Source organism: Myotis yumanensis, unplaced genomic scaffold (genome assembly GCF_028538775.1).
Source record: "Myotis yumanensis isolate MYYU_CA2020_CCGP unplaced genomic scaffold, mMyoYum1.0.hap1 SCAF_3, whole genome shotgun sequence".
NCBI lineage: Eukaryota > Metazoa > Chordata > Mammalia > Chiroptera > Vespertilionidae > Myotis > Myotis yumanensis.
In genome coordinates, this window is record NW_027223754.1 from 122,266,651 (window position 1) to 122,283,488 (window position 16,838).

At 45.9% G+C, this 16,838-nt stretch overlaps 1 protein-coding gene across 2 annotated transcripts in view; it reads left to right on the forward strand.

Annotated features, from left to right (window-relative positions):
• The first annotated feature begins 14,575 nt into the window (after positions 1-14,575).
• TSPAN9 (tetraspanin 9) overlaps positions 14,576-16,838 on the forward strand; it is a 201,637-nt gene continuing 199,374 nt past the window's right edge. Inside the window, exon 1 of one of the 2 annotated variants that reach the window (XM_070409538.1) lies at positions 14,576-14,656. The gene's annotated coding sequence lies outside the window, so the exon portion shown is untranslated. The remainder of the gene's footprint in view (positions 14,657-16,838) is intronic. The other variant, XM_070409539.1, reaches the window with a different exon arrangement.

A 16,838-nucleotide genomic window follows, 5' to 3' on the forward strand; every position in this document is an offset into this window, starting at 1 on the left:
GTCTCGATCCCCAGTAGGGAGCATGTGGAAGACAGTCGATCAATGTTTCTCTCTCTTCCTCTCCCTCCCTCTCTCAGAAATCAATAAAAACATATTTAAAAGATTCACAGCTTTAAAAAAGAAAAGAAGAGAAAAAGGATCTTGGGTCTTAGATACCAGGGAGCACCATAACAGCTCTGTACAGATTTTATATATGAGAGGTAAATAAACTATCTTGTTTAAGTCACTTTTATTTTGTGTTTTCTATAATTAGCAGCCAAATGTAATTCTAACTGATCTATCATTGGATCTGGCAACAAACATTAGAGGCATAGTGGTTGAAGCATGAACAGCTGTAAAAACGACAACCATAATAATATCACTGCTGACTCTTTAGAGCACTTTTCAGTTTACAAAGCACTTTCAAATACACTGTCTTGCCTGGTGTTTGCAGCTCCATTGTGATACTGTAGACCAGTGGTTCTCAACCTTCTGGCCCTTTAAATACAGTTCCTCATGTTGTGACCCAACCATAACATTATTTTCGTTGCTACTTCATAACTGTAATGTTGCTACTGTTAGGAATCGTAATGTAAATATCTGATATGCAGGATGGTCTTAGGCAACCCCTGTGAAAGTGTCGTTCGACCGCCAAAGGGGTTGCGACCCACAGGTTGAGAACCACTGCTGTAGACACTGTCTTCATAGTTGAAAAAACCAAGGCCCAGAGAAATCACTAACTCATGTCACCTGGTTACTAAGTCGCAGGACTTACACTTCAACCTGGATCTTTTGGCTCCTCACCCGGTGCTCGTGAACATAGGTGGAGAGTAGGTCATGAATGCACATAAGGTTCTACCCCAGAGTTTGCTTGATGCTGGGTGGGGTAGTTGGAAATTAGCCCCCAAAGAGTACTGACATTAAAGGGAAAAGTTCTTTTTTTTTTTCTTGTGCAGCAAAGTTTCTCACTTTTCAGGGAAATGCCTATATTTTTATAGGGGTGAGGTAGGGTACAAGTAGTCATGGAGAATAAAGGGAAGTGAAAATTAGACAACCACCAACATTGGAGGGAAAATGTGTTTGCCAGCTGGCATGCTAGCAGTCCCTCCTGGAAGTAATTGGGTAGCAATCAGATGTTCAGACCCAGTCTGCTGAGTGGCCTGTGACCATAAAAATGTTTTCTCCATATCAAAGGGATTTGCTTCTCTTTGCAGTCTCCCCTCCTCAGAGGCCAAGCTGAGGACTTTTTAAGTTTGGCATGATTCTCTCCTTCTGCTTTTCCTCTTCAGTAACTGCTTTGCTGACTTCTTTCCAGTTTCTTTCCCTAAATCCCCATTGATCCTGATGTAGACACTTTGTGGTGGATGCGTGCCAGATGTCATTTTGAGATAGTTGGGGATATACAGATTTTAAGCCGATGAAGGGTTTGTACCTTCCTAACAGCAAGCCAGGGTGAGATGATTTTTAAGTAACTTGCTCAAAGTTCACAGTCAGAAAGTGGAAGGTGGGATTTGAAGCCAGCTGTGTGACTTAGACCTCATATTGTCTCCCCAGCTTTCACCTTAGAAAATTAAGAGCCCCCTACTTCCAGGAAATACCATTCTGTTCATCCTCCCCCTGACCCCCTTTAATCTTGTCTGACCCACCCTAGCACTGCTCCTGGAGGCACTTTAAAGCAAGCCTTACATGCCTGCCTCAGGGAAAGGCCTCGGCGCCTCCCCAGTTACCATCGGCCCACTTGCTCTTGCTCTTCATCTCCCTGGATCGTGGATTCCTGGCTGTAGTCCCTGGCTTTGATATTTGCTTCTGCTCTCTCAAGTTTGGCAACTCATCACATTCCCCTTGAAGTTTTTTTGGTTAGCCCTCTGCTCTGTTCCTGCCTCTGATTTTGTGTCCTTTCATGGCCTTGGGTGAGGAGCCCTCTCCCCCTGGCCTGGGCCCTGCAAAACCGTGCAGCTGGGCCAGAGGTGGAGGTGGCATTGAGATGGCATTAGGGCAAGGGGGCATCAGAAGAACCAAATCCTGCCCTTAGCCACAGTTTCCCGCCCTCAAGGGAGATACATGCACAAAATAGGCACTTACCACTGTCTTTATCAGGTAAGACTTGGACCCTGATGTGGAATTTCAGAAAGGTGGGCTTGAATGCCTAGAGCCAAAACAGGCCTCATTTATCTCATAAATACTTACTGAGCTCCTAGGATGTGTCCGGCATGGTTCTAGCTCCTGGGGATGCAGCCGTGATCCTCGGAGAGCTTACATCTAGCAGGGGGAAATCACAAACAATCAATAAAATTACATCAGGCCTCCTGTTCTACTTATTCCCCCAGGACCATATCCAAATGCTCTGTAGTCTTGGATCTGATCTCTGTGATGGCGGCAAGGCCACATTCACATCAGAGACTAGCACAGGGAGTGTAAGACTTAAGAGCGGTGGGTGGGGGGTGCCAATGGCTTCAATGACTAGGATAGCAGCACCCCATCCCCCAATCTCTGCAACCACCACCCAGGGGCCCTGACAGCGAAATAGTTTGTTTTAGCCACAGTGAAAACACAAGAGAGCATGTGCACAAGGGTGAGCGAGAGCTCGCTCTTCTGGCTGAGGGGAGCAACTCCAGCCCTCAGTCACTGGTAACTAGGACCATTGAACAGAGCCACATGCACACATGCTCCCATGTGGGGCACATGCACTTCATGGGCTTCAGAGCATGGCTCCCAGCCAGCGGCAGGCAGTGCGTCAGAAGCACGGTAGAAATGCAGATTCTCATCCCACCCATCTCAGTGGTTTGCAATCCAAATCTACAGGTGATCCCCATGCACATTCAAGTTAGAGGAGCAACAGGCTAGACTTTAGGTGCAGAGAAAAACTCCACCCCTAGACTGTGACCAACAATAATTCCTTCCTCTTGGAAATGCAGCATGGGGTGGAATACAGAGGGCTTCCTTCCCTGGGAAAGGTCGCCTATATAATAAAAGCCTAATATGCTAAGTGTCCAGTCGACCGGTCAGCCATTCAACCAATCAAAGCATAATATGCTAATGATATGCTAAGGCCGCTCAACCACTTGCTATGACATGCACTGACGACCAGGGAGTAGACGCTCCAACTGGTAGGTTAGCTTGCTACTGGGGTCCGGCCGATCAGGACTAAGCGAGATGGGCTAGACACGCCCTGGAGCCCTCCTGCAGTCCCTCCCTGGCTGGCCAACCTCAGGTGTCCCTCCCCGGCCCCGATCATGCACCAGTGGGGTCCCTCGGCCTGGCATGTGCCCTCTCGCAATCCGGGACCCCTTAGGGATGTTGGAGAGCTGGTTTTGGCTGATCCCACAGTCCAGGCCGAGGGACCCCACTGGTGCATGAATTCGTGCGCCTGGCCTCTAGTATACATATGTTTGAGTAATATATTCATAATTGTTTCTAAACATTCATGGACCATAATAAGTCTTATAGATCTAATCATATTTATTTAAGCATTTAACCTTTAAACTTAATCTACCTCAGTATTAAATTAACAGCACAAGTCTAATATGTCACATGCTTTTTATACTATTTCAACACCTTAAAAAGCAGATAAAAATTGTACACTTAGTCTAGCCGGTTTTGCTCAGTCTTTAGAGCGTTGGCCTGCAGACTGAAGGTTTGTAAGTTCGATTCTGGTCAAGAGCACGTACCTCGCTTGCAGGCTGGGCCCCAGGCCCCAACAATCGATGTGTCTCTCTTACATTGATGTTTCTTTCTCTCTGTCTCTCCCCATCCCTTCTATTCTCTCTAAAAAATCAATGGAAAAAATATACTCACAAAAAATTTTTTAATTGTACCTGGCTGTTAATTTAGCCCTGGCTGTTGTGGCTCAGTTGGTTGGAGTGTTGTCCCATCCACCAAAAGGTTGTGGATTTGATTCCCAGTCAGGGCACATACCTAGGTTTTGGGTTTGTTCCCAATTGGGGTGTGTACGGGAGGCAACCAATCGATATTCTCTCTCACATTGATGTTTCTCTCTCTCTCCCCCCTTTCCTCTCTCTCTAAAATTAATGAACATATCCTTGGGTGAGGATTAAAAAAATGGTTAATTTAATGTTACGTGAATTTTTAAAAGCAATTAAAAATTTAAATTACCAAAAAGAATATAAAATATAAATTATCCTAATGATTACAGCAGTTACTACCACACACATGCTTAAACCTATCACAAAAGTGTCAATGTGTATTTGTGTCATTCATTATCTTGATATTTATTTTCAGGTTTTTATCCAAATTTTCAAGCTTCTATCTAAACAGAGCAGGCAAATTCCCAGATGGACTTAGATGACTACAGTGAAGATTTAGGATTTGTACACACTTAGATTAGGGTTTTGAGCTCCATATTTGGAGTTGCCATACTGTTACAGATAGGGAGAGTCACCTGGAGATTGAGTAAGTCTGGGAGTAGGGCCTGGATGTGCTTCTAAAATGATTTGACCCAGGCTGACAATTATCTGTGGGAATGCCTTCTTGTGGTCAAATTTTATGTGCCACAATAACAAAATTTGATTAAAAATTACAAAAATATGCAATTCAGCGCTTCTTTCATCTCTGGTTATCACACTGCCTGGATATAAATAGAAAAAATTTACAGCATAATTATAATAATAATAATAATAATTATTATTATTATTATTATACTAGAGGCCTGGTGCACAAAATTTGTGCACTGGGGGGGGAGGTCCCTCAGCCCAGCCTGCACCCTCTCACAGTCTGGGACCCCTCGCTCCTTACCGCCCTCCTGCTCACTCCTTACTGCTCAGCTCGCTGCTCCTTAGTGCTGCCACAGAGGCAGGAGAAGTTCCCGCCACCGCTGCCAGTGGTGAGCCTGGCGAACCTGGCTTCTGGCTGAGCTGTGCTCCCCCTGTGGGAGCACACTGACCACCAGAGGGCAGCTCCTGCATTGAGTGTCTGCCCCTTTGTGGTCAGTGCACATCATAGCGACCCATCATTCCAGTCATTAGGTTGTTCTGCTGTAAAGGTCACTTAGGCCTTTATTATATAGATATTTTTATTGATTTCAGAGAGGAAGGGAGAGGGAGAGAGAGATAGAAACATCAATGATGAGAGAATCATTGGTTGGCTGCCTCCTGCATGCCCCCTGCTGGGGATGGAGCCCACAATCCAGGCATGTGCCCTGACCAGAATTGAACCTGGGACCCTTGAATCCACAGGCTGACACTCTATTCACTGAGCCAAGCCAGCTAGGGCCACAGCTTAATTATTGACCAAAGCATGGCATTGTTTGAATAGTTGACATTTTGGGGAATTCACATGTACCTTTTTTTTTGGTGTAACTCATTTTAATGCCATTATGGACTCAGGCTTTTCATAAAGACTTTTGTTTTTTCTCTGATACTCAGATTGTCTCCATTTGTTTTTTGTTTTTTGGGGTTTTTTTTGTTTGTTTTTTTGTCTGTGTCTCTTTTCCTCTTAACACTGCTTCAAAATTAATATGCTTCTGGCCTAGCTGGTTTGGCTCAGTGGATAGTGCGTTGGCTCACAGACTGAAGGGTCCTGGGTTCAATTCCAGTTAAGAGCTGAGCCCTGGTCAGGGTGTGTGAGGGAGGCAACCAATCGATGTGTTTCTCTCACATCAATGTTTCTTTGTCTGCCCCCCTCCCGTCCACTCTCTAAAAATCAATGGGAAAATATCCTCAGGTGAGGATTTAAAAAAAAAAAAATTAACATGCTTCTGGCATCATCTGGCAGACTTAGGTCTGCTTTGACTTTTCTTGTCCACAATAAGGAATCAGCTACTCTCCAAGGAGCTCTGGTTTCTGTAAGAGGTGAATGTTATTAGGGACCAGTACCTGGATGCTTGTGGTGTGAATCAAATTATCCACATGAGGATGGAGGGGGAGGAGGAGTCTCCACTTTTCGGTCACTCCAATAACAGAACCAGAAAATGAGTTTACTGTGAAATGTCCAATGTAACTCCAACCCTAAGTCCTTTAGAAATATATGTTCTACTGTAAAAGCTTTTCATTTTAATTTCCCCTTTTTAACCACCAACTTTTAGCTACCAGCTTCTTCTTCTTAAAAAACAATTTGTCATGCTATATATATATGTGTGTGTGTGTGTGTGTGTGTGTGTGTGTGTGTGTGTGTGTGTTTTAATTATAATATTAACCTGTCTATGCCATAATGGTCGAATATTGGCTTAGATCCCAGATGCCCTGGCCAGGGCTGCAAATGTGTCCCTCATCACTTTTATGATCCTGTGTGTCTTATCAACCATCATCCTCTGGTCATTTTATTGATAGTCACACAATTTCATTTCACCCAACTCTGTTGAATTCACTAGGCTTGATTCCAATTTAAAAGCATCAGCTTGGCTCTTTCCTTTCTCCTGGAGCAGTCTACCTTCTGGCTCTCCTCTGCCTTTTATACTGTGATAGGTTGTCATTTTGTTTCTCCTGTTATCTTTAAGACTCCTTTCAGGCAGTCTCAGTGTATGCGCCTCAACCATTTGCTCTTTCTTTACTTTTTTTAAAAGTGTGTTTTTATTGATTTCAGCAAGGAAGGGAGAGGGAGAGATAGATAGAAACATCACTGATGAAAGAAAATCACCAATTGGCTGCCTCCTGCACGCCCCCTACTAGGGATCGAGACCACAACCCAGGCATGTGCCCTGGACCGGAATTGAACCCGAGACCCTTCAGTCTGCAGACCGATGCTCTATCCACTGGGGATTGGAAGTCACCTAATGAAAATCCCCATCTAGGACATAAATTCACCTATGTTTGCTCCCATTCTGTGCTCTTTTCCCTCCTCTTGCAATGCAAGTGCTATCATCTTTTCTGCCTTTGCCAAATCCCTACACTTACAATTTGGATTTCATCCCTTTCCTCCTTATATAAGAACTATTATTTGTGGTCTCATATCTTTCCCATATATTCAACCACTTCCTCTCGACTCGATCCTCACCATCAGCTTTTAAATATATACTTTTCTGTCCCATTTTCTCTTTCTTCTTTCGGGACTCCAATTACCCATGTAATAGACATTTTGATATTGTCTCATGGATCCCTGTGACTGTTATCTTTTTTCTATGCCATCTTTTTCCTCTTTTTTCTTTCAGATTGACTATTTCTATTGATCTATATTCAAACTCATTTTCTTTTTCCACTGAGATCTTTAAGCCCATCCAGTGAATTTTAAAATTCCAAATACTTAGTTCTAAAATTTCCATTTGGTTTTTAAAAGAACATTTTATATTTTTGCTTTTCATTTTCTGTTAATTTATTTCAAATGTATTTTTCTTTTATATCCTTGAACAGTGTTATAATAGCTGCTCTAAAATCCTTGTCTGATAATCCCTACATCCGAGTTATCTTGGAATTGGCCTCTGTTATTTACTTTTCTCTTGAGAATGGGTCACATTTTCCTGGTTCTTTGAGCAATTTTTGGATTATATCCTAAAATTTTGAAGGTTATGTAGAGGAGACTCTGGATTCTACTTTATCCCTCAGATAAATGTTAATAGTTTTCTTTTACCAGACAATTAACTTGGTTTTATTCAAACTATAGCCTCTGCCTTACCTGTAGCCAGCAATTGCTCAGTCTCAGTTTGGTTCTTTTATCTTTAGCTGGGGTTCTGCTCATGTGTGGTTCAGGCATGTGTCACAGACTTGGAAGAGAGTTTATATAGAGAATTTTGGGTTTCTCTTCTCTGGCTTTCTCCTTGCCCCCCTTCAGGATTCTCCCCTCACTGTGCTGCAACTTTGGTTGCTCTGGGCTGTGTCTGGTTCCTCTGCCTGAAAGACAGTGGGTTTTCTATTGGAATTTTGGCCACCCTATGCTGCACATGTGACTGCAGCCAACATAGGGGAAATCTACAAAAATGGGAACTCATCTCAAACCGACTTGGGTTCATTCTCAGGAGTCCTCAGATAGTTGGGGTTTTGTATTTTTGGTGGTGGGGTTAATGGCTTTTTTTTTTTTTTTTTGTATGTTGTCCAGATTGTACAGGTTGGTCAATTAGGATTTTTTTTCTCCATACCAGAAATAGGATTTTTTCCCCACAGTTTTTTAAAAAATTGATTTTAAAGAGGAAAGGAGAGAGAAAAGAAACACTGAATTGTTGTTCCATTTATTTGTACATTCACTGATTGATTATTTTATGTGCCCTGACTGGGGAATCAAACCTGTAAAATTAGCATATCAGGACAACTCTCTAACCAACTGAGCTACCTGGCCAGGGCAACACAAGGTTTTAAATCGGTTCAATTCTTCCTGTTAAATTCCCCAAACCCTCATTTGATCTACAGTTACCTTCAGCTGTCTGCCCTATATATCTTCCCTACAACTTTTTTATTTTTTTTAAAGAATTGTCTTACTATCTCCATTTCTCAGCTCCTACTCCCTCTCAATTCTCTTCATCACCGCTTCTGCCTCATCATGGCAAAGAAAAAACACACAACCCCCACACCCCAAAAAAAACCCCAAAACAAAAAAGGCTTTTGCCAAGATCCCCAGTGACCTTAAACTCACTAAATCTGATGGATACTTACTAGCCATTGTCTATTTTCCCCTTCAATCTAATCCTCTTCTCCTGTTGCCTATCTCCATGGTTGGCTCCACCAACCATCCTCTTAGGCTGGCCAGAAACCTCGACACCCTTCCCTCCCTAATCCATCATATTCATTGTCAATCTGTACATTTCACTTTTCAAACTTCTCTTAGGTCTATGATATCCCTCCTTTGTCACTACCACCAACCTAGACCAAGCTAACTTCATCTTGTACCTAGACCACTGCTAAAGCTTATAGTCTCCATGTTGGTCCCTGCACCCCTCCGATTTGCACTCTATACTACAGCCAAATAGTCTCAAAATGCAAATCTGATCCTCCCCCTCTCTTATTTAAAACACTTCAATTTATAACGTATCTAAGACATATGTACATGCAAAATCCTTAACATGACCTGGCATAGTCTGCTGCCTATGTGATTCTTTCCTCTTATCTTGCATCATGCCCCTGGCCCCGATTCCCTTGCTCCAGGCATACTAACATTTCCTGTACTATGGCAAATTCATATTTGGGTTTAATGGTTTTGGGGCTGCAGGGCAGAATTTGAAGTGTGATTTTAAACAATGGAATTGCCTTTCATAAGCATATAGGAATATTCTAAGATCATTAAGAAAGTTGATACAAATGTAGCTGAAATGGCTATTATATTTATTGATTACAACCCACCATGCAAATTTCTCAGTTGCTGCTCACCTGTTCAGCTAGATGGTATTCAGGTGGCACACACACACATGCACAGACACTCACAGATAGTTGTTATCACATGTTTCTGAGATTCTACAATAGCTGGACAAATGCCAACCAACAGCTTTAGCTTTCTCAAAGGCCTTCTGCAAGGATGTTCTGCTTTTCTTGGCCTGTATACTTTGTCTGATTTCACAATGTTGTGCATTTCTGTCTTTATAGAGTACATGTTGAACACCAGGAATTCCAGACATAGAATCTGCACTTCTTTAGAACGGTCTGACCAAGACTTTGCAAAATCTAGGCAGTTCCAAACCAGCCACTCCTTGAATGTGCATGCTTCCTGCAGGCACTGACCCAACGGGGTCACACGTGTACATGTGCACACCCACCCAGAGTTACTGGTGTTCATTTATGCTCAATGATTTTAACCCATTTTTCTTTGTTCTTCACACTTGAGAACTTGGATTCAACCCACTCTCACCCCTACAATACATCTGAAGATAGGAATTTGAAGGCCCTAATTTGGTGCAGGGGTTACCTGTGTTTTTTTTAAATCCTCACCTGAGGACATGTTTTTGTTTGTTTGTTTTTAGATCGAGGAAGGGAGAGGGAGAGAAAGAGAAACATTGATGTGAAAGAGAAACATCAATTGGTTGCCTCCTGTACACACCCTGGCTGGGATCAAACTCACAATCTGGGTATGTGCCCTGACCAGGAATTGAACCCAAAACCTTAAAAAAATTTTTTTAAAGTATATTTTTATTGATTTCAGAAAGGAAGGGAGAGGGGTGAGAGAGATAGAAACACCAATGATGAGAGAAAATCATTGATCGGCTGCCTCCTGCACGTCCCCTACTGGGGATCAAGTCCACAACCTGGGCATGTGCCCTGACCAGGAATCGAACTGTGACCTTCTGGTTCATAGGTTGATGCTCAACCACTGAGCCACGCCGGCCAAACGAACCTGAAACTTTTTGATGTATGGGACGACGCTCCAACCAACTGAGCCACACCAGCCAGGGCTGATACATGTTTTTGTAAATAAAGTTTTATTGGAACACAGTTGTGGTCATTCATTTATGCATTGCCTATGGCTGCTTTTGTGCTACAATGGCAGAATTGAGTAGTTGTGACAGAGACCATCTGGTCTGCAAAGCCTAATGGTCCCCTCAATCCTGCTACACTCACCACTTTGAGCTTTGGGAGAGAAAGAAGTTGAAGGAAGGAGGGGAGGGGTCCTTGGGATGATCTGTATAGTCTTTAGAAGAGGGAGCCTAGAAAGAAGCAGAACAGTCTTGGTCACTTCTGCCTGCCTCACTCTGACAACGGTGGGAGATCTTGGTGTGGGTCCTCTTGGTGCAGCTGATAGGCTTCAGTGACTGCCAGGGTGTTATCCTGCATCTAGAAGGGTTCAGGAATCTGGAGAAAGAACTGTGAGTAAATTAATAAAGAGACTAGACGTGAAATATAAATTCGGAATACATGGGGGAGCCAGGGAAGGCTTAGTTCTAGTGACCAAGTTCTCTCTGAATCTCTGGACCCAGGGCTTTTTATTCACATATTTTTGCCCTAAAGCAAAGCAAACACACATATCAAAGGTAAAGTTTGGTAAGCAGTGAAGTATCAGGTTGGGGGAACTGCCTTTGGCTGTTCAGCTGTTGGCCAGCAGCGGGTAATAACATGTAGATTTTCAGGTTTGGGGAAATGCCCTCAGCAGGCAATAATATGTATCTTAGCCCTGCTGAAGCCTCAAGGTTACCAACCTTTTGATGAACTTCTTGCATTTATGACCTGCTGGAATTAGCTCCCAGCAAGTGACAAGCAACCACTGTTCAGTTTGCACAAACAAATGTTGTTGAAGAGGCTGATGTAGGGAAGGAACTGCTTCATTCTTTTTTTTAAAGAATTGATTTTTATAGAGAGTGGAAGGGAGAGGGAGAGAGAAACCAGCTGCCTCCTGTATGCCCCCTACCAGGGATAGAGCTCACAACTGGGGCATAAGCCCTGATGGGGAATTAAACCAGCAACCTTTCAGAGTACAGGACGATGCTCAATCAACTGAGCCACACTGGCCAGGGCAAGGAACTATTTCATTTTTCACTCTCCTTCTTTAAACTAGCAGCTCCACTGTGCACTTAACTGACACTGTATGTCTTCTCATTGTCTGGTTTAATGCCCTGATTTTAATCCTGGGTAGATTTGACCACTCATTACTGGTAGATGTGGATGCTGACCTTCTAGTACAGTGGTCACTAATGGATGGTCCGCGGACCACTGGTGGTCTGTGAGGTCCAAAAGGTTGGCAACCGCTGTCCTAGTACACTCTGTTCTCACTCCCCCTTTTTGTCATCTCATGTAGGAGAGTTGATCAAAGATACGAAGAGACCACTGAAGTAACTTTGCACATGCAACTGATAGAAGCTGGATAGAGTAGCAGTTAAGTGCCAGGATCTGCAACCAGACAACCTGGGGTTAAACCCTGGCAGTCATTTACTGGCTAAATGACCTGGGGGAAATTACTTAACTTATTTTTAACTCCTCCCCACCCTCGCCATTGATTTCAGAGAGGAAGGGAGAGGGAGAGAGATAGAAACATCAATGATGAGAGAGAATCATTGATCGGCTGCCTTCTGTACGCCCGTCACTGCAGATCGAGTCCGTAACCCAGGCATGTGCCTGGACTGGGAATCAAACAGTGACCTCATGGTTCATAGGTCTACGCTCACCTACTGAGTCAAGCCGATAGGGCTTACCTAATTTTTTTTATTCTCAATTTCCTCATCTTTTAAAATGGAGGGCTGATGATAGTAGCTACCTCATGGAGTTCTTGTGAGGGTCAAATGAATTAGAACATGTAAAGTACTTAGACCTGGCACATAAGCATTTGGAAAATGTTAACTGCTGTTCTGTGCTTTACAAGCTACAAGTGAAAAAGAAAACTGGCTAAATGCAGTGTTGGAAAAAGCCTCCAACAGTGTGAATTCTCCCCACTAGGTGTCACAATTCAGCAAGCACTGTCTGTCCTTTGACTTGGGGTGGCTGGCTGGAAACTTAATTTTTGCTTGTTTGTCATTTTTTATTGGATTTGGTGATTTCAAGGGGGATAAACTGACATACTATCTTTTGAAGTCTCTGGGGATGCAGAAATTCCAGCAGAATTGCTGATATGCAGGGCTGGTAGGAGCTGTTTGGAATACTCCCTTTGTTCATAGTTAATGTGACCTATATAAAATTTATTGTCCAAACTAAGATATTTTGAGAGTGAATAGGGGACTATTAATAACTATGTCAGGAGTAGTAAATGGGATGTTCCCGACAACCTGGATATAGTCACCCTACCTTTTCCTCAGCACTTCCAGAATCTCCAGGCCACAAACTCACTGACAATCCTCAGAAGTCTGGTGCAGTAAACAGTGACAACATGCTTTGGGGAGTTCCTGCCCTAAAATCTTGCCTCCTTGTCAGGTATTTATTTGAGTTTTGTCCTGTGGACCTAGTAGTATGTGCCTGCCTCACAGACTGCAAGCCTCCTTATGTTGAATGATTACGTATCATCTGTGGCTTTCCTCCATGGCTTTTTCCTGCAGCTGTAAACCCCTTTGGAGGCACTGAGTACTCCTCTGGATGTGTTGAAGGAGGGTGAGCAGCGTGGCCACTTCCTGGGTTATTGCTTGAAGGGTTTTTTCTAAGGTTTCTTCCATCCCTAAGGCTCATAATCCCTGGTTATCAAATTTGCTTATCTTTTTTAAAGGGCGGGAGGAAGCTAACAAAATCAAATGTTGTGCTTTTGCCCCCATCATCTTGGCCATCCCATCAACCCAGTGGCATTGGTATTATTAAGGTGAAGAAACGAGAGAGGTCACAGTGCATGAAAGGCAGAGCCAGGATTCCAGATCCGTATGGCTCCAAAGCGCTGGGGCTTCTACCACACCAGGCTGCCTCCCGTGGCCTTTACAGTAAGAGCAGTCACCGGCAGACATCATTAGCAAGCCCCCTTTCCTCTGGGTATTAGTTTCTTCTGGAAGTTGGTTGGAGTGTGCTAGAGGGCTGGAGAGATTGGGGCTAATGGGGGCTAGCCTTGGAAGAATTTATGGGTGGGGCATGGAATAAGGTTTTGAAGGAGGGGAATGGAGAGTCAGGAGATGGGTTATTGATTTAAGTCTAAAAGACACAAACAAGACTGTGTGTATGAGGGGACGGGGGCTGAGGAGATGAGTGGAAACTGCCAGTCTAATTAGGAGCTTATAACCAGGTCTAAAACTTTGTCTCAAATCATACTTAGACCATGACCGTGCACATGGGAAGCACAGAATACATTTGATGGCAATAATGATGATGATGGCTGCCAGTCGTCACTTCAGAGAAGAGTCGGGTCTTCTGCTTCAAGAATCCAGGCCTGGAAACGCCTATAGGAAGCACTCCGCCAGAGATGTCTAACTTGAGTTTTTCCTGCTTCAGTTCAGTTCTTCCGGGCATACCATGCCCTTTACCAACACTTGGAGGCCTTTAGCTCCTGGGGACACAGAGAGCGGCTCCTCCCGGCAGTATCTAATACACACCCGCACGTCAACATCTCAAATAGTCCGCCCCAAATACCAGGGAAGGATTTCTTAGGTGTGGATGTGGGGGTGGTGAGATCAGAGAGTCTGGCCCCAGGGGGAAAGCTGAGATCCCCGAAAGCAGCGAGGGCCTAGGGTGGCGAATGGGGCCGAGCCCAGGAGCGCGCACACACAGGCCCTGACCTCTCCTCCCCAAGTCAGGTCCCGGCTGCTGCTCGGGCCGTAGGGCGAGGGGAAGGCGTCCTAGCGCCTCTGATGAGCGGCCAATCCGAGAATCCAGGCGGTGGTGCGGGGGTTCCGGAGACCCACAGGCGGCCCGACAGGATCGGGAACCCGTGCCCAGCACGACCCTGGCTTCCCTCCTCGGGCTCCCTCCAGCTCTGACGCAGGTGACCCAGACAGGGGGTGTTGCAGACCCCCTGATCCTCCCGCAACCTCGGCCGGGCCCCCGGCGCCCGCTCCAGCTCCTTCTGGCAGCCCTGTCACCCCGCCCCTCGCGCTCAGCCCCAGCCCCGGCCCCCGAAGCCCCGCCCCTCCCCCCCCGCTCCGCGGCCTCGCCCCGCCCCACGGCCTCGCCCCGCCCCGCCCCCGCCCCGCAACCCTGCCATTCCCAGGCAGGCCCCGCCCCGCAGCCTCTCCTCGCCCCGCCCCCGCTGCCGGCCCCGCCCCGCAGCCTCGCCATTCCCGGGGAGGCCCCGCCCCTCGGCCTCGCCTTGCCCCGCCCCCGCGGCATAGCCCCGCCCCCTCCTAGCGGCCGGCCCCGCCCCGCAGCCTCGCCATTCCCGGGCAGGCCCCGCCCTCCGTTTCCGCTGGCGGTGGCTGTGGCGGTGGCGGCGAGGGAGCGCGAGGGAGCCGGGATCCAGCATTCCTGGGAGCTCGGTGAGTGCGGCCCCGGGCGGGCGGGTGGCGGGCGAAGGAGCGGGCCGGGCGAGCTTGCGGGATCCGGGCCGGCTTTGGGTGAGCTAGGCGAGCCCTTCACCAGGTTTCCAGAGAGGGGAGCGCCTCAGGGGCGCCCCGAGAAGGGGGTGTCGGGAGGGCGGCTGTGGGGCGGAATGAGGGAGGGATGGGGCAGGCTCTCTGCGAGGGCCAGGACGCGGCCCAGGAAGAGGAAGGTGTGTGTGGGGTCCCGGGATTGGGGCGAAGAGGGAGCTGCACAGAGAGGCTCGGAGGACCTTTTGGGAGTGGAGCGAGGGAGGGTGAACCGTGGGGTCCCTGGCGAAGGGATGGGCGGTCTGAAGGGTGCAGAAGAAAGGGAGAGCCTGGGAGCTGTCATGGGTTTCTGACAGTGTGGCCCAGGAGACCCCAGTGGCTAGGGGGCTGTCCATACAGCGCCCCCAGGGAGGACTAGGGGTTCGGTCAGGACTGGGATACCGCCCGAGGCCCTCCCCCGCCCCCACCCCCACCCCTCCCCCCCATTCCTTGGGTCACTACTGGCTAATCGGCACTCAGAGTGACAGAGCTTTGGCACACCTCGAGGTACAAGATGTAGTCCATCTGTGCCTCAGCTTTGGAACTTTAAGAAACTTTCTTGTGGTTAAATAAAAAAAAAAGTCCAAAGAAGAAACTGGCTTGTTATGAGGGCAGCATTTGTACTTGTGTATCTCGAAACTGGAGTCTTGGTTCGCCTTTCTTTGCAAATGATACTGGTCTCTTCTCTACCTCTTCCCTGGATGCCTGCAGTGTCCGGGGAAATTTGAAGCATTGGGTAGTATGGGATCCCCTGGGCTGTGTGGACCTTTCCCCATCCCCAAAACGGGAATAAGAAGGCAGCCACTCACCTCCCTTTGGTTCAGAGAACCAAACTCATTATGTGAGAGTGCCCTTCTGACCTGCAACTGTCCTCTTCTCTGACTCAGGCATTTCCTCCTCCAGGAAGCTTTCCTGGACTAGTGGGGAAAACTGAGGACTCAGGCTCTGATCCCTGTGTACCAGCCCGCTTTCCTCTCTCTACTAAAAATAGTTATCGGCAATGTTTTGTATGTAGTTCTGCTATAAAGATGTACAGCCAGCTTATCATCATAAGTAATGGAGGGGAGGAGAGGTATTATGGACAATTTCAAACAATGGACTGTACAAATCATTTATATTTAGCTAAGGAATGCAGCCAGGGAGGCAGACATTTACACCAGCTTCCTACCCTCTGCCTGGTTCTGGCATGGCTGTTGCAGCTGGGTGGTGGGTCGGGGGTGAGGAATGGAAGCGGATAGGGGTGGATAAAACTTGAAGGGTAATTCTGTTCTGCACTCATTCATGGAAGACCTGCTGTGTGCAAGGCTCTGGACAGCGGAGAGTGGGCTACAATGAAGTGGGATTATTTTTTTATTTGAATTAATCAGATATTAATCTTTTAAAATCTAGGAACTGATATTTAATATTAATAACAATAACTAGTGTTTATAAAATAATATATAGTTGACCAAGTGCTTTCTCTGCACATTAGGTGTATATAACTTTATTTGATTCACACATAACCTTTTAAAGTATATGTTATTTTTAATTGCCTTCTTATAGGTTGGGAAAATGAGGCTCAGAGAGAATAAATTACTTCTTTGAGGTCACAGAACTCATTAAGTAGAAGAAACAGAACTTGAACCTGTGGCCTCTGACCCATCATGCCTTGTGCTTTCCTATTGTACTGTGCTGCCATCTGCCATTTTTCTCTATTGAGCTGGAGGATCTTAGCCTCAACACCACCTATGTGTGCAGCTCTGGGCACATTACCTCCTCTTTCCAGATTTCTGTTTTGGAGGGTTACTGGGGTAAAATCTTTCTAGACCAGGGGTGGGCAAACTTTTTGACTCGAGGGCCACAATGGGTTCTTAAACTGGACCGGAGGGCCGGAACAAAAGCATGGATGGAGTGTTTGTGTGAACTAATATAAATTCAAAGTAAACATCATTACATAAAAGGGTACGGTCTTTTTTTTTTTTTTTAGTTTTATTCATTTAGTTTGCCCACGGCTGTTCTAGAGTCTCTGCCGGCACCAGATAATTAGCAGCATAAGATCATATTGGCAGCCAATCAGATAATTAATAAGTGAAAAAACATTTTAATTGTGGTA